Source organism: Buteo buteo, chromosome 4, assembly GCF_964188355.1.
Source record: "Buteo buteo chromosome 4, bButBut1.hap1.1, whole genome shotgun sequence".
Taxonomy (NCBI): Eukaryota; Metazoa; Chordata; class Aves; order Accipitriformes; family Accipitridae; genus Buteo; species Buteo buteo.
The window spans coordinates 41481298-41504346 of record NC_134174.1 but is presented as its reverse complement, the minus strand read 5'-3'; the positions used below and the strand labels follow the sequence as shown (position 1 = coordinate 41504346).

General features: G+C 40.1%; 1 protein-coding gene and 1 long non-coding RNA gene across 9 annotated transcripts in view; both read left to right on the top strand.

Moving 5' to 3' along the window:
* The window catches only part of ZMIZ1 (zinc finger MIZ-type containing 1), a 363572-nt gene that overhangs the window by 85904 nt on the left and 254619 nt on the right, over positions 1–23049 (top strand). The gene's annotated exons all lie outside the window — the stretch shown is intronic.
* On the top strand, positions 12374–14997 carry LOC142030637 (uncharacterized). The gene is made up of 2 exons (XR_012650231.1): positions 12374–14445; positions 14775–14997. It is a non-coding gene; the product is annotated as an uncharacterized LOC142030637 (long non-coding RNA).

Sequence of the window (23049 nt, the reverse complement as noted above, 5' to 3'; positions counted from 1 at the left end):
GCTGTTAATCCCTTTACAGCAGGGAAAATTTTTAAACCAAGCAAAATTAAAGAGTATGGAGGCTGAGGGGATATACAGATGTTACTTATAAAAGTTATTCCTGTTTTTGGAGGATCTGTAGCAGAGAAGGAAATTATTTTAAGCCTTTTTTTTTTTTTTTTAATTCAGAACAAGAATTTTTAGGGAAGTTGGCTTGAGCTTTGGAGCAAAGGCTGGAGACTGGAATTCAGATGATTCAGCAGAGGACTGATAGACGAGAAAAGGGAGTTTGTGGAGAAGGCTATGAGATATGTAGAGTACCATGTCTTTTATGTCTTAATTACAGGCGTGGTGTCTCTTCTACTCCTTTTTTTTTTATGTGAGTTAAAAAATTGTTGTATTTAAGACCGTTACATAAATGTGCAGCACCTTTCACAGTTGGTCCTCTATATATTGTATTTAGAACAGTAATTTTTGCTACTGTCCTTTGAATTGTGTAAGAGCATCTTTCCCTTCCTTCCAGTTCTCGAGAGTAAACCATCCCTAGCACATCCTGATGAGGCAATTCAAAATGCTCATATTCCTGGTCTGAGCTGTTTCTTTAATGAGGGCTCGTAATGGTATGTCCGTACTTGCTCAATGGAAAAGCATATTTTAAGACACAGGCTTTGTTTTAAAAGCTGTTGGCAGCTGCCTTGAAATAGGTGTATTTATCTCCACTTTCCTAGCTGAAGATTTGTGTGAAATGTGACAAGTAAGAAACCAGTTTTCCTGTCCTGGATGCAGTGGGCCTTGCTAGTGGATCTGCAAGCTGGGAAGGTGGAGACGTTGGCTACTAGTTTGCAAGGATAAGAGACTATTGATTTCTGGCAAATACATTATGGTGTAAGGCAAACATTCATAAAAGGCATGGAGAGACCATAATAATATTCAGCAGTGGAAATAAAAAATGCAATTGCTTTACCATGCTGCCATAAAGCAGTACTCCTCCCCTCCCCGCCCGCTCTCCCCCCTGTAGCAGGCTCTTCCCTGCTGCCGTGCCTCTGTCCAGGCACCCACCAGGGAGCCGAGGGCGCCTCTGGCTCTAATTGCCTGGAATTTGGCAGCCCGGAGGGGATGCCACTCGCCTTGGCCTGCCTCGACATTTATAACTTGCAGCTGTGCTGTCCAGGCCTGAACTCAGTGTGGTAAACCCATCTGGCTGGGGAAAGCCAAGTTCCTCTCCCTGTACCCGAAGGCCCCCCCCAGCCCACCCTGCCCCTTCCCCTCGCCCCCGGCCCACGTGGACCTTCTGCGCCCTCCATTGCTCTGGGGAGGTCAGCAAGAACATGCATCTTCTGCTGCTGGGGCTGAGGCAGCTGGGAAAAATGAAATCAGGATTTTTTTTAAATCTTTTTTTTGTTGTCCTGCATGAAGATTAAACCATTGCTAGCAGTTGCTTGGGGTATCATGTTTATTTTTAAATTCAGTTCCATGACCGCTTCATAAGGAAGAAGGCAAATATGGCAGTGTTGTGCCAGCAGGATGCTGTTTCCGTTTGCTCTTTGTATACCAGCTAGGGGACTTTCTCCTCCACTTCCATAAGGTTAAGATCAACGTTGCATGATTTTGTGGATGTTGGGTGCATTTTTCAGGTCTTCTAAATATTTAAGTGCTAGGTCCAATGGGAGGGAAGGGACTTTTTTTTTTTTTTTCAGCCTGTCAGTGAAAACACAGAAGCGAATGGATCTGGATATGACTTTGTAAGGTCAGAGGGTCAGCGTCTGAAACACTCATGCTTGAGATTGGGAGGCAGTAGGTTTTACCCTTTTTTGCTTTAAAGTAATCTTGCATCATTGGGTCTTGAGGTATTCCCTTACACCTTGCCTTTTAGTGGCACAGGCTTTTAAGTCTAAGCAATGGTGCCAGCATACTTTTTGGTTTTTTCTTTCCCCTTTTCATAAGCAAGCCAGCCTTTTGTGGTCTATCCTGTAGGGGTCACCCAATCCGCTTCATCTCGTGTGGCATTTCTGTCAGTTCTGGTTTGTCAGCCTGGCCTGCAAATTAGAGGCGGGGAAACCAGGATCATTATGGGATAAATATCCCTTTCTTCTGTCACAGCCTTGAAGCTCTCTTACTAGATCGTGACGGTGCACTGTTGCGATATAATTGTGTAGTAATGCTTCTTAAGAGTTTTGTGGCTCAGTCTTAGTTTTTATGCAAACTGCCCTGTTGCGTTGTTGCTCTAGCTGGCTGTGTCAGTGTTTTGCAACCTCAGTTACAGTTCTTGCTTCCTCTTCTCTCACAACTGGAAATTATTCAGCTTTTCAACTAGATCTCATTTATTCTGACTTAGAGTACTAAAAGAGATTGTTAGGCGTGGAATTTTGGGACTGTTGTTTTGTTTTTTAAATATATAACGTGATCTAAAAATGGTCAAAGTGTGTGCACGGTAGCTAAAATATTGTATGGCTTCCAATGCACCCTGTTAAAATCTGTGCAGTGTTGCTGTTTGCAGGTAATTAATACTGTGGTATTATTCCTTATATTAAGTAAATTACTGTTGAAGTTTTAATCTATTGAAATACAAAAATAAAGAATTTAATGGTGACCTTTGTATATGAAATTAAGTATAATTATTAGATTTGTAGAAGACCTTTTGAATTAGCTAACATGTGCTAACTCATACTCTCACTTCCCAAGGACTGCTGAGTTGATGTTATTTCCAGTAAGCTTGCTGGAAGTGGAAAGAGAGCATTTACAAGAGGTTTCTGCCATGTCGTTAACATATATTTTTATTTGAAAGTGCTGTCTAAAATAAATCCATGCAATTGTGCATAAATGCACGTAGAGTATTGGTAAAAAAAGTTTCAGAGCTAATTAATAATGAGTAAAGAACTTCATGGCAGGTCAGAGTATACAGTTCTGGAGGTGGCTGGTTTTGTGAGATGATTCTAAGGCTGGGTTGGGGAGAGAGACAGCAAAAGCTTTGTATGCTCAGCTAAAAATACTGGTCTCTCCCTCGTACAGTGACTAGCAGCTTCAAGGATGACAGATTACTTTTTGTTTTTCTTGTATAAAATCTGGCAAGTGAGTTAAATCAGTTTTCCTCAGTTTATGAAAAAGTTCTTAGCTGTGCAACACATCATTAAATGACGATACAGATTGTCTGCACAGAAAGATAGATCTGTGCCTTCTGAAGGAGCAGGTTTTGGTTTTTTGTCACTACTTCTAACCCTTAACTTAAGGTTTTTTTATAAAAATCTTTTTGTGTGTGTGTGAGCAATTTGGTATACAAGATCCATTTGCCCTCAACTTCCTTGTTTTGCCAACAGTGTCTGGCAAGTGACTCAAAACAAACAAGTAGTATATTTCTAAATGCTGTGTGGCCGAAAGGTAGAGCTCTCTCCCTCTTCTTATAAAAAAATTACAAAAGAACTTGTTTTGCACTTTTATGTACGTTCTGGTTTTCCAGCTAAATGGCGTCTGTGGCTGCCGTGCCTGCTGTGTTGCAGCAGTAGTGCTGAGCTCTGGGATTACAAGGAAGAGGGAAGCATTTGTTCCGTTCTGGGATGCCATGCTGAGCCCTGGCCATGTTTCAGGGCAGAGTCCCTCTGTCCCGTTCAGGGTCTGGTTCAGGAGCATCTTTAGTCTAGACTTTCATTCCTGCTACACTTTTGGAAAGCTTACCTTTGCCTTCAGACTTACAGCTTGTAAAGACAGCTGTATCTAGGTGAGGGCTGGTACTAACCTTGCCGCTTGTGCACACGTGGAGCGAGTTGCAAGCTGTTTTCTGCAGAGAGCTTTGACTGCATAAAGGGCTGCCTGCAGCGATGAGATGTGGTCGTGTGAACTGAGCCATGGGCAAGGTAAAGGGGGAATGGATGAGCACTGACATTGCTACGGAGTCTGGGCACTGCAGAGGCCTGAGCAGTTCCTCTGAGGTCCTCTGGAAATCAGTTGGTGCTGAGAGGACTTGGCACATTGCTGGAGAGGTTCACTATTTTGAGCAGAACTGGGTAAGAGGACAGCAGCAGTGCTGAGACTCAGTGAAAGCAGAGGACTTGTATGATGTGCTTTATGTTCTGGGTTCTTCTCAGATCCCTGGATGAGACCTTTATTCATTTTACCTCCTTTGTATTTCTGTTATCTTCTCTATTTAGGGATTTGCGTTAGTGGCTATTGCTGTATTGCTGCAGGTCTAGCGACACTGGAGCCTCCTGTAGAAGTTGTGCTGCTATCCCTGCCCTCATTTCAGACAGGACAGCTTTGAGAGAATAAAAAAATGTGTATCCTAAGAATCTTCTCGGAAATCACAAATTTCCTAATGTGCCCAGGTCTCTTCTTCCACGTGGCCTCCTCAGATATAATGAGGGTTGCAGATAGTTCCATGTTGTCAGGTGCAGAGGTAGATGTTTATGGCAGAAGGTTTTCTAGATCACCTCTCACTTTCTCCCAGTATAGAGGAAAGAGGATAGAAAGCCAGTGTTTGGTAACAGTTGTGCCAATAGTAAGTTTGGGGCACACTTGGCTTCTGTTAGTCGTTTGGGTTTGCTGGTCTGATCTGGAAAATGGAATTTCCAATGGAATTTGGTACTGAATTTCCATTGTCCTCACTGAGAAACAGAGTTACGTTGAGTAAGATCACCTCAAGGGAGGTGGCAGTTGTAGGACTTAGCCCATCATGTCCTCTTGTTCATTTGCTCCAGGAAGCAATTTTATAATTCTTACCTCTTCTTAATCAATTTTGCTTGGAATGGATTTAGGTACCAAGTGCTTTGTGTTGGTTGCTCGAATTTGGAAATGGAAATCTTACAGTAGGACTGTCTTGAACATTTGATGTGTGGGAAAGCAGTGCTTGCTTCTGATTTTTAGGATATCTTTGCAGATGCAGCTGAGCTGGTTTGGTGTGAATGAATCCAGCTTTAGAATTAAATGTAGCATGGTACAGAGACAGCTGTCTTGGTGCTCTGCAAGCTCGAGCCAGCGGTTAGTATCGCTGTACGTCACAGCTGTCTTGTTTTCAGATCTAAGCTAATGGCTTTAGTGCAGTTACCTGCTGGCTAGCATGGCACACCCTTGGAAAGGGGAGATGAGGATGGACCTTTGTTGTGCACAGTGGGGTGGTACAGTCATTAGAGGTTTTGGGAAGCTTTTCCTGCCGTGTCAATGACTTACATTCAGTAATCCTAAGAGGATATTCGAATATGCAGTTTCCCACTCATCATTGGCTCTGTTTTCCCACAATATCCCTTTTCCAAACATACGTACATAAAGTTGCGGCTTTCTTAAGTTTCAAACAGCCTAAGAATAATTAATCTGATAGCTCTCATCCAAAGAAAAATACAAAGCTTGCAACAACTTTACCAAAACCCATCTGTTGGTATATTTCTGGCCATTCATATTTTTATAAGTAGCCTTAAAAAAATGCTATGGGTCTTCTCTCTTTATTCATTGAATTACAAGCTTTTTAAAATAAAGGTCATTTCATGTTCATGCATTTGCACAGTGCGTAGCACAACGGACTTGCGGACTTAGCTGGGCCTATAGTTTTACTGCAACACACATTTACACACACATTCCCCCCCCCCCCCCCCCCCAAGCTCTAGTTATGTCCTTTTGCCCCAAAATCCAGCATCCCCTTTAGTGTGTGTATTGTCTTCAGGGTGCAGAATGAGGCTAGCATAGAAAAGGCTTTCAGAAACACGTGCCTTCTCTGTGCCCTCCATGGTGAAAGCGTAGTCTCTCTGACCTGGGTCGATACTGCATGTGAGCTGCATTCTCTTGAGTATAAATACACTGTGTTAAAAAAGGAAAAGCACTGAGCGCAGCTTGCTTTCTGGTGTATCGATGCTCTTCTTGGAACTGATGGGGCAATTCCTTTCTCCTGAGCTCATCGCTCCTGGGTGAGCCGGAGGACAATGTGCCTCCTCCCACCCTTCTCTGCCAGTTGGAGAAATCTGGCTGTGGCACAACAAGCTGACCCCATAGGAGGATCTGCTCCGCCAGGAGGGACATTCTGGTGAAGTTTGTCATGTTACTCACTGTACATCTTACCTGTCTTACCGTCTACTTCAAGAGATTTGAGCCTTCCTCCCTCTCACCCTAAAGGAACTTCATTTGTGATAATTTCTGCGATTTGATGTAACAGCAGAATGGGTACAAGTCTCAGGAGGTGGGAAGGAAGATGACCTTAATTTGTTCAATGCCATGGAAAACCTGTGGCATATGCACATCTCACATGCATAATGTCAGATATTTTTTGGATGTGACAATTTTCATGAAATATTTTAAATCTGGTAGTTGTGTGCAACCTTAGCAGAGGAGCAACATTTAACTTGACAATTTAGTTGTTGGAATAATGTCATGCACACTTTTTCCCTAGTGGATGCTAGAGTAAATGCGATGGGGTTCTTTTCCAGCTAGTTCTCTTATCTTTGTGGTATTTTATTGCCTTTCATCATAGTTAGCATTGGTTAGCAAGTGTCATCAGCTTTGTAAGCTGGCCGTCTCCTTTCTACTCAAAAAACCCCCATGTGTGGAGATGACGTTGGTATTCATGTGCTTAGGCAAGATAGAGTGTTCTGGTTTGTTTTGCTTTTTGGTCTTCTTTTAAAAAAAAAATATATTTTTTAGAGAAAAAAATAATTCTAGAACTTGTGGGGTTTTGGACAGAGAAAGTAAAACTGGCATGATTTACAAGTGTTCAACAAATATTATCTACCAAATTTTCAATAAATGCAAGGAAATTAATCTCTATGTATATATTTTTTTTTAATGCAGTTCAGCAGCCAAAACAGGTGCTTGTTCTCTTTCTTACTGACATAAAACCCAAAACAAGCTCAATTTGTTAAGAAAACATGTCGTGGACACTTACACTGTTTAAAGATTTTTCTTATTAATGGCATAGAAAAATAAAAATGTTGATTCCTAAAGTACAGATCCACAAAACTGGGGAGGAATGTGCCTGTGGACAATCTCTTGGTGAATGCAGTAGTTCTGTGGTAAGCAGAAAACCTGCAATCTTTGTTTCCCATGTCTCAGAAGAGCTCCTTATTCTGTAGGCTCCAGGATAGTCTGCAGAGCATCTCCCTTGATTCCTACTCTTGGGGCTTGTGTTTGGGGCACTTTGGGAAATAAATCATTTGGTTTGTAGCCATTTCACTTAAGTTCTTTCATATAAGTGGAAAACGTGGCAATCAGAGAAATCAAGTATTTTACTCTGAATATCGTAGAGCATGTTAATTAAGGTAGCATTGATTTCAACATCACAATTTCATAGTATCCAGTGCCCGTTTTCATGTGCAGCTCTGATGTTTATCATTCCAAGACACAGAACAAATCTTGCTGTTGCTGGTTTTAATTTGTTTTACTAGATACTACTTTATAGTACCCCAAAACCACAGCAGATATATCTGTGGGAAACGTACAAAAATACGTGTGTTAGGTCAGAAAGTCCATCAGAAGAAACATTTGTGTTTCATTTTTGTTAACAAAGATTTTGATTAATTTTTTCTCTTGATTGATTATTTTTCTTTCAGAATCACTGTTCCCTGGGATGGACTTTCTAAAGTGTTTTCAGTAGAGGAAGGTAGAGGTAGCACCGAGCTGCTATCTAAGTGTTGAAACCCAGTTCTAGTCAGAAACTGCAATGAGTGGCTGCCTGCACCTGAAGGCAGCTTAATCGTTTTTGGTGTTTTTTTTTTAAATTATGGACTTTGTCACTTGGTTTGAAAAGCAAAAATATGGAAATGATTACAATGTAAACTACCCCACTGGTTTTATGACATGGGTTTAAGGTTGTGGTTGAGTGACCTGAGGAGAAGACTGGATTAGTTATAAAAGGTGACCAAGCAGGGTTGTTTGCTGCAAGCCTGTTAAACTTTCAACAGAATTTGTGAAGAATCTATGGCTTGAAAAAGACCAAAACATATTTGTCTGATATAAGGAAGAAGTGAGAAATCATTAAGTGAATGAAATCTTTCTGGATTCCCTCTGAAATCTGGAATAAACTGAATTTATGTTCTCCATCATGTGTTGTAGGAATTTTCCATCTTGGATTATAATAGTGCATTTCTTATATATGTGTTTTGACTTGAGTATTTGGAGATGGAACGCATTTGGCTAGTTTATATTTAATGTGCTGTTATTACTATTTTCATTATTACTATTTTACTAGTAATACTGTGTGGTGTGACTTAGTTAATGATTGAAGTGTGATTCTTCATCACTATCACAAATAGTCCGTGTCCCTAAAGAGATGGGAATGAAATGTCATAGTGACAGACGGGTGTTCCTGAAAACCTTAAGAATAAAACATTCTTTAAGGAAGAAAACTTCAAGAAAAACAGAAATCCTGGTTCTACTGAAATTGGGCTGTTCCTTCATGTGAAGTCAGAAGGCCCATGCTAAATGGGTAGCCCGGGGCCGTGCACTAGTGTTTTCAATGCGTTAATTTATAACAAGAAGCTGTAGAGCACCAACCTGTGCTGGGTCTCATGGCTACAATCCACATGTTGTATTGCCAAAGATTGTTTGTTTATATGCAGAAATCTCAGTGATAGTGCTGTCTCTTGGCAGCCATTGGAAACTGCTGTTATTAAAAACCCTACATTTCTCATTAGAACAACTCCATTGTACATATTGTTTAAATATAGATTACTAATGAAATGCCTTTTTATTGCTTTACCAGTGAATACTTTCAGTGTAAAGTTTAATTTGCAGTGTTATGTAAATTCTGTTTAACTTCAATCAAGTTTTTAATTATGTTTTTACCACAGTAATTCCCATTTGATTTGTCATCTCCTGTTAGGTATTTAACACATTGTGCGGGCTGTTTTTTTTTCTCCCCCCCCCCCCTCCCCTGCCTTTTAGTCTTTGATGTCACCTGGAATAGAGCCTCACTCTGAAGCTGGGTGAGTTTGATTTCCTTTCATGCAAGTATGATTTAATGAAGAAGAATTACACAAACCCAATATTGGAAATGCTTTATTGTTATGGTATTGATTAGCAAAAATAAAATTAAACAGACAGAACTGCCACTGAGAAGACATCCAGCTATTTCATTTGCTCCCTTCCTTTCTCTTTTCTTTCAGTTGCTCCAGTTCAGTGAACCTTTGATGCTGACAGCCCTTGGATTTCATTAAAAATGTCAGTTGCTATTTAACACCTGATGACCACTCAGTCTGTGGCCGCCTTGCATAGATACCAGTTGTCCTCACAAATGTTTGCTTGCCCACTGAGCAGATAAACGGACCCTTTTTTGGCAAATTGTCAGCACATTAATCACTTGTGAGATAGGACTTGTCAGGCAGCATCTCAGCTCTAGATAGATATTCTCAGCTCTAGATATATATTTTTCAGATCTTTTTCTGATGAAATGAAGTGGAAATAGTTGAAGTAGAGTCTATCTTCAGAGGTCATGGCAAAAAGCCTTCTCCAAAAAGTTGTATGAGATTTTGTGTCTCTATGTAGAAATCTTATTATATACATGTGAAAAAATGAGGGTTGGTTTTGTACAATGGTATTTTTTTTTATTAAAATACACAGTCTTTTTTTGCTGAAATGAGGACTTCCTTGAACTCAGTAGTGATTTTTGCTCAAAAATTGTTCATGCCCAAGTAGAAACTGTGTAAAGGATTTGTGGCACATTGTGAATTCAGGTACACTTGAAGGAGCTCAGTTGGATACTCAAAATTAGCAGCAAAATTTGAAATCTTTGCTTTCGGAACATACTATAAAGTATAAATTAATTGCTGTCTGAAATTACTTTCAGGGCATTCGCATACTTACAAGTTTATTTCTGGAAGGTTGGGATTATAAAGAACTTAACGATAGCCTAACTGTCCTGCTATTTCAAGCGCTCAAGATACTTACCTACTGCTTTTATTAAAAAATGTGGGTTTGAGTTATTTGCAAAATACTGTTCATAGTATGCTTGTACACTTTTCATCCTCAGTTTGTGCTAGTATTCAAGCGTTATTCTGGTAATACTATCTCTTTGCCAGGTCTCCTATAGGAATGAAAGGGGGAAAAAATCATCGACTCTCCCTCCTCCAAAATCACGTTTTATATGTAACTATTACAAAGCATTTGATTGAGATGGGAATTGTGTTAGTTTCTCATGGGAGTTGTTTGAATTTCCACTGTTTAAAAATCAATTCAACTTGATGAGCAGTGGATTCAAGCAGTGGAACCCATTAGGATGATTTCATATCACCACTTGCACCCTATTTAATCTTTCTGTTGGGAGGTAATCACATTGAACTCATTAATTTGCACAGATGTTGAGTGTTTCCATCAAACTTGCCGTTCTCCACCCTCACCTGGCCTCTCTGCCCAGGTGTGTGGCACTACCAGCAGCCCCAGTGGGGCGATGCGCAGGTGACTGATCTCCTTGCATGGGGTATAAACTTAAACTCTTCTGTAGCCAAGGCCAAGCGGAGGTCTTGGGCTCTGAGCTTTGTGTTAGGTGGGCAGGCATAAAGATGACATTTTTTTCTAATTGCCTGAGCTAGAATGGCTCAGTCTTTAATGGCATACCTATATGTGGTAGCTCTCTGAGGGTATTTGTTTTGGTTTCTTTCAACAAGTGTCTGTAAACCCTCAACCCTAGATAGATTTCTATGGGCTCTGAATACATTTGGTGCTTTATTGATATGTTGGCAAAGAGATGCTTGCTTTTGGTAAGTGATTTTTCTGAATTGCTTTTGGTGTCTCGGTTTAATTTCCTTTGAAGCAATGATACTTCCTCAAGAGAACTTAAAGCTGGTAAAAAGCCCTAGTGTCCAGGGCTGACCATCTATATTTTCTTTTACGTATACAAAAGCCCACAGGAGAACAGGAGTCCTCACTACACCCAAAACGATGTTGGTTGTGAGAAGGTGCTTTCTGTTGGCTGTCTAGACGTTTTAGGAGAAGGTGCAGCAGCGCCTGGTATGCTCTTCAGTCTCTGATTGCCCTGAGTGTCTGATCACTGATGCCTGTGGTATGAGCTCTTCTGTTCATTGTGCACAGCAGAGTCCATCTGGCGGGCGACAGACCCAGAAAAGACTTGAATTTGACTAAAAATGTCTTGGGCTAACAAGGTAGATAAATACTTCTCTGTTTGAGCTCCCTTCTTGTTGGTTACTAAAGAAGTGGTGTGTATTTTGCTGTATTTAGCTTGTTGCTAGTACTCTGGTGCCACAGTTAAATCACAGCTAAGCTTTTCCTTTTTTTTCTTGACTTGGCCTATCCAAAATTCTGTTCCAGTTTAGAATCTGAAATTGAAATCTAGGTCCAAGTTCATGCGATGGCATCCAGAATTTATAAAATACACATGCTCCGAAAACCTCCTAAAATTGTTTGATTTGGATTTTGCTGGCGTTGAGTAGATTCTGTTGCAGGGACACATAATTGCTTAGAGAAGAAAAGTCTTTTGGCTGATATTTTTAGTTCTTAGTATCTTATTGGTTGCATGGGTGTTATGAGGAAGGAACGGAAGTGGCAGGGCTGCTGGACCCACCACATTATGCTGGGATTACAACGCAATTAGAGTATAAATCTCAAAACAAAGAAAATGTGGTTTTCTTCCCTTGAAATTAAGGCAAGGTTTGTACAATTAGGAGACATCACAGCACCACGGCATACCTCTGCTGGACTGGCAAATCATTGGGGATATTTCTAATTCATGTGCTTGAAATTGTTCTAGGGCATTTCAAAAATGAAAGAAGTGCACAAAATGCATGCAACACATTACCAGAAAGTAGTTTCTCCAGTAAAATGTCTTCTTGTGGAGATGACAGGTAAACAGTTAGAGATTCCTCTGTTGGTGTTTTCACAATATTACGTTAATTGTTGCTGCATAGGAGATGTAAATGCTTTTTATTTCCTACTTCTTTTCCTTTGAAAAAGAGCTTCATAAAGATGGAAAGAAAATAAACATTTGCCGCCATTTTTTTTTTCATACTCCAGAAATAAGAGATACTTGGCTTCTTGGCATATGATCCAAGCTTTCTTGAATCCTTTCCAAAGTGAGTGAAATCTTAGCTAGTGTGTGGCTATTTTTCCTATTTGTTTAAGTAGTTCAGTCTAGGTGGAGCTGGAAGTGCCTGAATTTTTAAGCTCTTGTGTAAAGTGGAGAGACGAGGCCAAGCAAAAGGGAATGCTATTGGTACGCGGTGACACCGACAGCAGAGCTATTTAGACAGCTGCACGTGTCATATCGTGTGCTTGGGTCTCGGTCATGCTGCTATTTCTGTCTCATTAGCACAAATCATAGCATCTGCTTTTTGTGAGTGTGTGTGTGTGCTGCTTTGCTTATCTAGGGGCACTTTCTTATTTGAGCGAGAGTTTAAAAAGGATGGTAAAAATTTGAAGTCCAATAACGAGCTGTTCATTTTACTGCAGAGCTCAGGGCAGTGCCACCAAGGCCATGGCTGGCCAGGAATTGGATACCTTGCCCCTTTGTAGACGTTTTGGAATGATACTGTAGTGCTTGTCTAGACTCGGAGAGGCAGCATTGCTTACCAAGCAGTATTACCAATGTAAGATGTTTGTATATAGCAAGTCAAGTTATTGAAATTTTTCGAGAGATGTCTAGAAGAAAATTCTCTTGCCTACTGACTGTTGTGGCTTCAGTGGGCACATATTCTAGATACTGTCTGCAAATAGAAAGGCTAAAAATGTGCCTGAAAACTGAAAAACAGTGAAAGGAGTAGTTTTCAGATAACCACCGAACTCTAGGAGGTGTGAGCATTGCTTACAATGGAACTTATGGTGAAATTATACTTTTGGTATGATAATTCAAAGCTGGTATTATGCTGCATTAAGGAACTTCAAAGAGGATAAGAACGGGATAGTGTTGGGTTGTGTGTTTGGTGGCATTTTTTTTGTGTTTGGTTTTGGTTTTGTTTTGTTTTTTAAATATTTGCCCATGCTAAGCCATCTTGTTTCTTGCACTTTGACTACATTCGCTGACCCTGAGCTGAATTTTTGTTATTTTCCAAAAAGTTTGTGTTCAGTACAGGAGGCATATGCTGTATTTCATAAAGTAGTAAAGTGAAAGTATAAATACTATTTAGCTGTTGTTAACTTGCATTTTAATTAAGGCTTATTACCTGCTCAGCTGCCAACACTCTTGTTTGTATGACATTCATTTCAAGACTTCCTAAATTCTGCCATTGTTGCTAATGCTGTCCTGTGTGTTAGACACAGCTCTAATTATACCTGCAATCATGTGTATGTGTGTACATATGGAGAAATGAGTCTTTCTGAAGCGAGAGTTCACGTTGGATGCCCAGAAATATATCCCCAGGAATTTTTTATGCTTGTTACAAATATATTTCTTGGTTTATGATTTTGCTATGTGTTTACTGTTAATAACAGCTTACAATTTTAACAAAGTATGTGGTTCATAAAGGGACATAAGCCAAACATACTCACTGTATTGATTTAATATTTCTCCTCATACGGATTTTTCTGAAAATCTTTCACTTTGTTCAAAATGAAGGAAATTAGAGTTAAGTTTGTCTGTGTCTGACCATCTGTCTTGTGTTCTGCAGGAACGTATGTCCTGCTTTATTTATGTCCCAGTTTTTAGCATCGGTGTAACTTTTTGTGGTTTAATTATTTTCTCAATAAAGACAAGAAATAGAGGAAGATTTTTTTGGATGAGATGAGATAAAGCATGCTGGTGAGTTCTAGGAGAAGCTTTACTAGGAGAGAGCAGTTGATGCAGTCATCACAAAGACAATTGCTGTTGCTGGCCTCTGAGCTTCAGCTGTCTGTAGCACCGAATTGTTGACACAATAGTGGCTCCTATAGCTGTTGTCACACTGCCTTCGGGCTTCCTACTTAACTGATGCTAAGGGCGTCTATTTTGCTGTCCAGAAATACTTGATAATGATTTAATCTAGAAAAATTCAGTAATGATATTTCTTGATGACATAGTCAACTGATAATAGGCGCTTTGAACCGTGACTTCCTTAATACAGTATTTTAAATTTTTCACACAGTAGCAGTGGTGAACTGAACCGAAGCTGTGTATAGCATGTGTTTTTATTCGCAAAGTGAACTACAGGCGGAAGATGGTTTTGAAGGAATTTATAATTTGTGAAATGAGCTAGGCTGATGTCTTTTGATGTTGCTGCCTTTACTGCTGAAACAGCGATGCCAGCAGCAGGCTATAAATGCAAACTTCCTCTGTCCAGTCCTGTGCTGGTCAGAGAGGGGTGAGAGGGGATGGAGGCAGCAGTGCAGAAAGAAGTCTTCAAGAAGGAGATACAGAACTCCGCTTTTAGTGTGTCTTCTGTGGGGTTGCATGTGTGTACGTGTGTCTTGGTTGGGAGTCACTGGCAGCCTCAGCGGAAAGGGCCAGTGGTTAGACTCCTTGCGCTCTGCTTATACCACTACACGTTTAATGGGACTAAACAGGAATCCAGTTGCTGTCTTCCTCCTTCACCTGCAAACAAGCAGCGGGGTAGCCATGCCTTATTTACAGGAAGGGTAAGTGGAAACCTCCATAGCTGCTCTGTGTAAGGAATGGAATGGACTAAAACCACTTTGTTCAAGCAATTTGCAGAAGAGCCCTTTCTATGGAAGTGGTTGTTTTCACATTTCTGTCTTGGGAACCCCTGAAGCTTCCTGCAGGGTTTGGGTTTCTGTCTTACTACTTGCTGTGCATGCAGGCAACAAGAGCTAGTCTTACCGCTAATCAGCTGTGATTCATTGTGCCTTTACCCTACGATGTCTAATATTGAATAGATTTGAAACCTTTGATATGTCTTCCTTTGTCATTTTGTTTCCACAACTCACTTCCTCCCATTAATTTCCAGGGCTGTAGGGATCTTTGTTTTTACGCTGCTGATGCCGGCCCCCATGCAAACACGCAGCCGGTTACGTCTCTGCCTGCCAGGCTTCAGGAGCAAATTCCTTCTGCACAAGTGTGCAGCTCTCTCGGTCTTCTCCCTGCTCCCGTCTGGATTACGGTTTCATTAAGGTCTCATACATATGTGATATTTTAACTCAAATGGGCTATAATAAATTTCATCTGAATAAGCAGTGCCTTTTATGTGTCATAAATTTTGCCTTTTCCTGTCCCCACTAATACACTTCCCCCCTTAACATTTCAGTTATATACTGATAAACTCCTCGACATTTAAATACTACTGCAGCAGGCTCGAGGTGGAGAAGTGGGTCACGCAGAGCTATCAAGAGAACCGTGACTTTTATAACTGGCTGAATAGGAAGCTCCCGGCTACTCAGATTTTTGCGAGGATGACTGCCATCGCTGAAAGGAGAGAAATAAAGCGTGCTTTCATTTTAAAAGCACTTTGCACGCATGAGTTAACCTTTTCAGTGCTTTGGTGTGAGGTGGGTAAATGCTGTTGCTTCAGGTGGGGAAACTGAGGCAGGAAGCCTGTGTCCCCCATGCTCCTGCACAGCTGCAGCTGGGTGCTGACCCGCAGGCTTTGCTCTGCCTTGCTGCCCTGCTTGGGCTCACAGCACAGCCGCAAAGGTACCCGATGCGATGCAGTAAGTTTGGCCCTTTCACTGCTGTACTGCTGTGTCTGAGATCCTGTTAGCGTAAAACTTCCAGTGCTGTTACATGGTAGCTGGAGCTGGAAAATGTTAGGTTGTGTATCCACTGTCTCGAGTTACCTGTGCGGGTTTTGGCTGGGTTTTTTTGCTGTTCTTTGTCTTCTTCCCACTCCCCCCGCCCTCCAGGTTTTGACCCAAAATAGGTCTGTTTGCTGAAAAAATAACTGATGGATTTGGTTTACAGTCCTCCAATGAGAAGTCAGATTTTTTTCACTAGAAAAAGCAAATATTTTCATGTTGTAAAAGAAAAAAAACAAATTGTGTTTTCTATTTTTCTTAACTCATCTTAGTAGGCTTATAATTACCTATAGCATACATATACTTATAACTGTAACAAGTTTATCAGATCTGTTATGTGCTATATAATCCAAGAGTGACCCTACTGCACCATGGCTCAGAGATCCCTGTAGTACTGAATGATTGTTAGCGGGAGTGGAGAGGTCAGTTTAGAGGACTGCTGTTGTAATCTTTTAGGGCCTTAAAAATGTGTTGAAGTATTTTATGTTTATGCACTTTGATACTAGATTGTTTGGAGATTGTCTTCTGATTCGTCTGTTGAGTGTCTTTGTGGTTTGTGCAAATTTAGCTTTATTTCTTTAAAAAGAAAATTTTCATAGGTCATTCTTCCTTTTGAAATTATGTTACTTAAAAAGCACATATGATCATTACAAGACTTCCTTGCTTAATTTTGCGTGCTAAAGGAAAGCTATAAAGGTCATTTGGTGAGCAATTTTATCTGGGATTTTCTCCTGCTAGTTGAAACCACATGATGTTAACAACTGTTTACATAATCCCTAAAAACTGGTAGGCAAATTGTGCATGTGAAAACATGAAAGGTAGTATAAATAGGCAAGTTGATTTATCCTGAGCTGTGTGTTTTGACTGTAAAGCTGTGTAACAGAAGATTGGAAAAAAGTAGAATTCCTCCATGTTTCTTTTGACTTAAGGAGTTGGTGAATTGTGAGTCCTCTTATAGAAAATAGATTTTTGGGTTTTTTGAGTGAATCTATAAAACCTCTTGAAATTGCTGGCTTTTGGCTGTTAGCCAGGTAGCTTAATAAACAAGCTGGATTGATTATCTAAAACAGTTGTGGGTTGGGGTTTTTTTTTATGTTAATGTTGGAATGGGATATATAGTGTCACATAATTCACCTGTGTGTCTTCTAAGTTCAGTCCTGTAAGGTATATTTACTCCTGTACCCACTTTAAAAGCTGAAGAAAACCATATTTTCTTGACATAGGTAGAGCAAACTTAGTTAACAGTAATGAATCCTGTTGGCATCTTCAAGCAGAAAGTAAGCCAAAGTGCGGTGCCTTTCATGAAACCCTAGTGTGTCCTTCAGCAGGGGTACAAAAAATAAGCAACCAACAAGCAAGCATCATGCTTTTTTTTTTTCTTTTTTTTTTTTTGAGGTAAAACCTCTCCTTCTTTCACCTCCCACCCAAGTCTAAAATGGTTAGAGAGTATTCCTTTTAGGATGATGAAAAATAACATTTCTGCCTCGTTAAAGTAGAGAGTTAAGAAAGTGAACATTACCAAAGGATGGGATAGTTCACAGCAACATAAAGATGGGGGGCAGCGGGGAATTTTATCTAGTTAGCCACTGTATCAATGTTTCTGTCTGCGGACCTGGCTAAAACATCAATCTGTGATTTTTAAAATAGCTTTGTGAATGTTTCCTGCTAGTGAGAAGCAACTTCAGTGTAGCATGGTAAGCTATATAACCCCTGTTTCGATGGGCAATGTACATTGAAAAGCGACTGAGCAATAGCAGTGGATTTGAAATAATAGTGGGGTTAATTCCCAACTTGGCTCTTGGCCCCGTGATGATAATTTTATTTAAACTGTTACCTTCTGGAGTCAGATGATTGTTTAAACCAAGCCGATAAGATTGTTTTCCATTCCTGAAGTTCCTAGCAATGCTAAATCCATAAGAAAGATGGAAAATGTCATCTGAGTATATCAGAAGAGTTTAAAGAACAAATAACATCATTTCATGATTGTCTTGGAAGTTTAGATGGTCAATTGATTATTATTGATCATTTGTGGGTTTAAATGCAGAAATAGCTCGTTACATTTGCTTGATTTTAACTTTGAGACCTTTAAAATAATAGAAAATTACTACTGAAACTTTTTTCCCCACCTACCATGGCATTTGAGAATTAACATGTAGCGTAGTAACAAAACACAGAAAAATATATCGTGCTACCTCCGTGTTGTATTATTTACTATATATACATCATGTCATTTGGGCGTTGCTGTCCTCTGTTTTTTCACATATTATGCATTTCATTTGTAAGTAACTGTCTTTCTTCTGGCAGCAGCTACCATGGTATTTTCTGGACGCTGCAGAAAACAAATAATAATTGTAATTATTTTCAGACTTAATCAAATTGTGGGGAGTTTCTTTCCTTCCACTTGGGGAACTGTAGCGAAAGCTGTAGTTTTATTTGGGCTTTTTAATTAGAAGTCCTTATGGGTTGGTTTAAAACCAAAGAAACCCCAAAACAAGAACAAAAAAACTCCACCCACATGCTCCCCCCCCCCCAAAAAAAAAAAAAAAAAAAAAATCCCCCAAACCAACCCACCACAGTTATTTACTGGTATGGTTTGTACGATGACCTGAGAACAAAGCCGGCTTCAGTGCCGTGAGACTTTTCATCCTGTATCTCAGAATAACACCCTATGGCTTTTGACAAATTACTTGACCTCTGTTGGCCAAGTTGGCCACCGGCGTGCGTGAGGCTGAATCCTCCCAGGCTTGCGGAAGTGCATCAGGTTATTCCAGTCATTAACTGACTCCTGTAGGTAATATATATTTCTCTCCATCTGTAAAATGGGGATGGTAATACTTTTCTGCCTGCCTCTCAGTGGGATCTGTGAGGATTAGTTATGTCTCTACAGCAGTGTGTAAGTGGTAAGCATGATTACAAAGAACAAGATGTGCAATTACACTGGAGGGGCAGCAAGCTGCGGGTGTCTCGTTACACTTACATAGCAGAGCAGCTGGCTGATGAGCTGTCCTGACCTCTGCAGTCAAACCAGATTTCAGCACAGTTGGCTCATTTGTGGGCTACTCTGATTTCTCACGTCAGGACCTCTGTTTTCTGAAGGTGGCATTAGGTAGGGAAATGCAGATGACAGCTACCCACTGGAGCTGTGCACTTCTCTTTCACTTGCCAGAGCAATCTTGGGCATAGTGCATGTGAGCACCTGTAGGTGACCGTCCTTGCCAGAAGGCTGTTCTTTCAGCGGTGTGAGGCTTGATGCTCTGGCCACCTGCTTCTCCCGTGACAGTCTTCACACCTTTGCTGGCATCACCTTCTGCACATGGGACACACTTCCTTCTAGGATGTCCCTTTCCCTGCTCGCTCTGCTCACATTGCGCCTAATGACTTAATACTTCTGCAGTGTTGGCAAGACGTCAATAATAAGTCATATTTATTTTCTTTTATGGGCTTCCAGGTACACCCCGTCTATTCGATTTTGCTTAGACTGTGAGCTCTTGGGCGGACAGCTTCCTGGGTCTTGCCTCCCGTGGGCTGCTGCTGTGTTGTCAGCGTTGCAGCAGTGTTAACCCCTACTGGCGCTGTGACATCTCTATCTTGGGATGCTTGGGACTCCATTTTTAGAGTTACCTTAAATTTGTTCAGTGAACAAGATTGAAGGTATAAGTGAAAGGCAGTGCAAGTTCTCTTTCATTTGTACTCCGTGTATGCTTTAAGGCCCTTTGAGCGGTTAAGTTATAGTGACTGCTGAAATTAATGAGCGATAAGAAAGAGGATTTACTTGTGTTTCCATTAGGATCTATTATGACTAATATAATCAAATGGGACCAAAATGTTATCACCTTCTGAGGGTCATTGTCAGTAAATGTAACAATAGAGTGATTATTCTAGTGTCTTGCCTTAGGGAAAATTAGAATGACTGGGGAAAAAAAATTATGAAGTCTGAGGCAATGTGTTTAGGTGTGTAACACCCATTTATTTGAAATGGATGTTAAACAGTTTTGGTCCATGTGAAACAACTGTGTCTGGTTTTCACTTTGAAACATTAACAAAGAACTATGGTGCAAATAAAGGGCTAACATTTTAAATAGAAACAGAGCAATAAAAACTAATAAAATTAATCTTCTCTATTAAAATACAGGAAATAGGAACTCCAGGTTTGGATTTAGGTGCTGATTTTTGAGTTTGCCAGTTTGCATCTCCTAAAGCTTGATTTTTTAAAACCAAGGTGCTGCAGCCTTTCTAACAGACATTAATGGCATTTGAAATCTGTAATCAGTGCAGCAAATGTACTCTTTGGTGTAAATGGTCCTGCAGGATGTTTATAGAATCAACACTGTGCGTGTAAGCGGAGTGAAACAGGTGGAAATCTAAACAGTTTAATATCGTGGCACAGTTCCAGTCAAAAGCAGTAGAGATGAAGTGTTCATTAAAATTACCTGCCTCAGTAAAGGATTTGAGATACATTTTTGTCCTTACTGTTGCTCTGTTCTGCCAGTATCTCTCATAAGCAATGCTATCAGTTAGTGCTGGCAGGATAAAGCCCTAAGGATATTAGAACAGCATGATTTTTATCTTGACTATGTCCTGTTTGATGGGAGCTGCTGCTTGTGCCTAAAATGTTCTGCAACACTTTGACTTGATTCATGTCACTTAAGTTTTGCACTAGGATTAACATCATCTGCCTAAATATCCCACAGATTGACCTAGGAATATACCGCATCATTACAGAAGAATAGCATTTTGGAGATTACGGGGACAAACATTTATCTCCTCTAATAAGGAATAGACTTGTATTTCATCCATTTCAAAGCTGTCAGATATGGTATTTATCTGTTGAGCAAGGATTAAAATATTCTGCCATTTGTTTGGTGTACTTTAATTTGTATTTGTTTTATGCATATTGAGCTTTCTCCCACATTTTAAGGAATATTTTTAGAGTGCGGATGAGGGTAAAGTTTTCCTAAATCTTATGTGAATTAATGCTTTAGAGGAAGAAACAAAGCAAACATCTAATTTCCCCTCCATGATAATAGGGTAAGTTTTGGGATGCTCGTTCTTACAGAACTTAAGCACCCAAATATTTTAAATGTGAAAATGACCCAACAAAATCAATAGAAGTTCTTAAAGTAATGAGCTATTCAGGAGTAAGTGATAAAAGCATGTGAGCTCTGTGACTTTTTTCCTTTTGACATGCGATTATGAAAAAGGACTTGAGCATGATGGGTGGGCAGGGAATGAAGAAAGCAGTCTGTAAAACTTTGAAAATAAGGTAAGATAGATGGCTCCTGATCACAGTGCTTCTCTGGACATGGCAAGGGTTGAGTGGGAATCTACAGGTTATGATAAAATTGACTTCCAGTTTGCAAAGTCCTTTTTTGGCCATTAGGGGTATCAAGCTGTTGTCCATGAAGAACATCCAGGCAGACAGAAGGTCATACCTTGCTGTTTTGGGAACGGCTGGCTGTGTAGCTGTCATACAAATCAGCTGAAAGGCACAGGAAACTTGCATGGTAGCGTGACTAGGGCACGACCCAACACTGTCTGAAGCCAATGGGAATCTTTTTTGCAGCCTTAATGAGAGTTAAATCAGACCCTGTTTTAATTCACACCTGGTAACTCAGATACATGTGTTAGGTGTATTTATTGTTATTTATGTATTATAATCAAAAATTACATTTGGGCTCTGAAGGCCCCAAATCAACATCAAGCTAAGGTCTGTAGGATTCCTTAGCTGCATCTGTGAAATAAATAGCAATTGTACCATAACACTTTGTGCTCCAAATCCCACATGCTTTTCTGGGAACGTTCAGTGGTTGTGCTCCTGACTTACTGTGTTTGTCAAGCAAGTTTCTCCACACATAAAATGGAAACTATTTTTCATGTTTTCCTAAAAATGTTACGGTATGGTTAAAACAAAGGCTACTTAGGGCAGGAGTAGGTTTTACACTGTTTCTATAGAGAAGGACATTGGACATCTTTGGTGTATTAAAAGGGGCATGAGTAGCAGCTGCAACCGTTGTCATTAGGGTCCTTCCTTGTGTGGTGTGTTCGCTCCTGCCAACCAACGACATGAGTCCTGGGCAGGTAGATGTGCAAGAGCTTTCAGGTTGGTCAGCAGGCTAATCTAAAACATGCAAGCGAGTGTGTGATCCCTCTCATTTGCAAGAGTGATTTCTGACTTCTATTTTTTTTAATCACACATTTTTCTGTTTCATGGGAGAGGATCAGGGTGGTTCCCAGTCTGGTTTGGAGACACAGGAAGGAGCAGTTGATACATTGATCTTGATCATAAGAAGCATCTCAAGCTACGTGTGCCAAGGATACCGTGACCCTGGGAAAATGGCCTATTGTGGAAAAGTCCTCAGTTTTATTCCTGATTTCACTTGACCCTTGCTGTTCTGCTGATAGCTCAGGATACTCCTGTCTCGGCCTCACTACATGGAGACTTCTAGAGGTGTCACGGAAACTGATTAGTTATGGTAAAGTACTTCATAAATAATAAGCAGAAGTAGAAAAAGAACCATAATATTGTTGAAGTATAATTAATTCTTCCAGTAAAACTATGAAGAATTAATTTGCAAATTGAGAACTCAAATCTGGGGTTTTCTGTCTGTAAGAATCAAAAGACATTTTTGTGGTCATATTTAATTTGCTGTTTATGAAATAACCTATTTTCATGATGTAAAATTACCTAGTACGCAAACTCTCTTCATTGAGTACTTGGAAACAAACATGGCTTTGTAGTAACTTGTTATTTTCCCTGAAGAATATGTGTGCCCTTTCTTGCACTCTGCATTGTACTGCTTCATGTGGTTTTGTCTTTGGTATACAACCCACTGTGCTGCAGCTCCACACTTGATTAAATGGCATTATGAACTCTCTAATTATAATACCTTTACTTTGTTACACTCGAAAGGGTTCGTTCTGGTGGATGGTAGTACGAACAATGTGTAATATGAATGCACTATTTTGATCTCCTTATTTATGTTATTCATATATGCATTGTGATCTTGCCTTCTGGTCACCTCATGGAGTTAAATATGATCACGGCACTATACATAATTTAGAGATGGTGCTTTTCACAAATGCTTTACTATCCAACTAATAGTTTATCATTTTATTACAGTGGCAAAGTCTATGCTGAAATAGGTGTCTCTCACATGAATGCAGTATCCAAAATACAAAGTAAAGAGCTGGTTTTCTTTTTTGGATGGATACGAAGCAAGTGTTAAGATACAGCTTTTCAAGCAAGATTTTGCTAGGGAAGAAAAATAGACAATAAGGTGTTGTGTATGGTTTTTGTAGTTAATCTGGAGTCTGGAACCATAATGACAAGGAAGTTTGGTGTGGTGTTGGAAGCCTGTCTTTGGTTTTCTTTTGCTTTAACTTAATTAACCTCTTGAACAGTAGCAAAGTTGCTGCAAGGTCATTTGTATTTGTGGATTTGTCACTTATGTACAATTTCTTCAACCAGAAATTGTGGAGGTCCTCAATGGA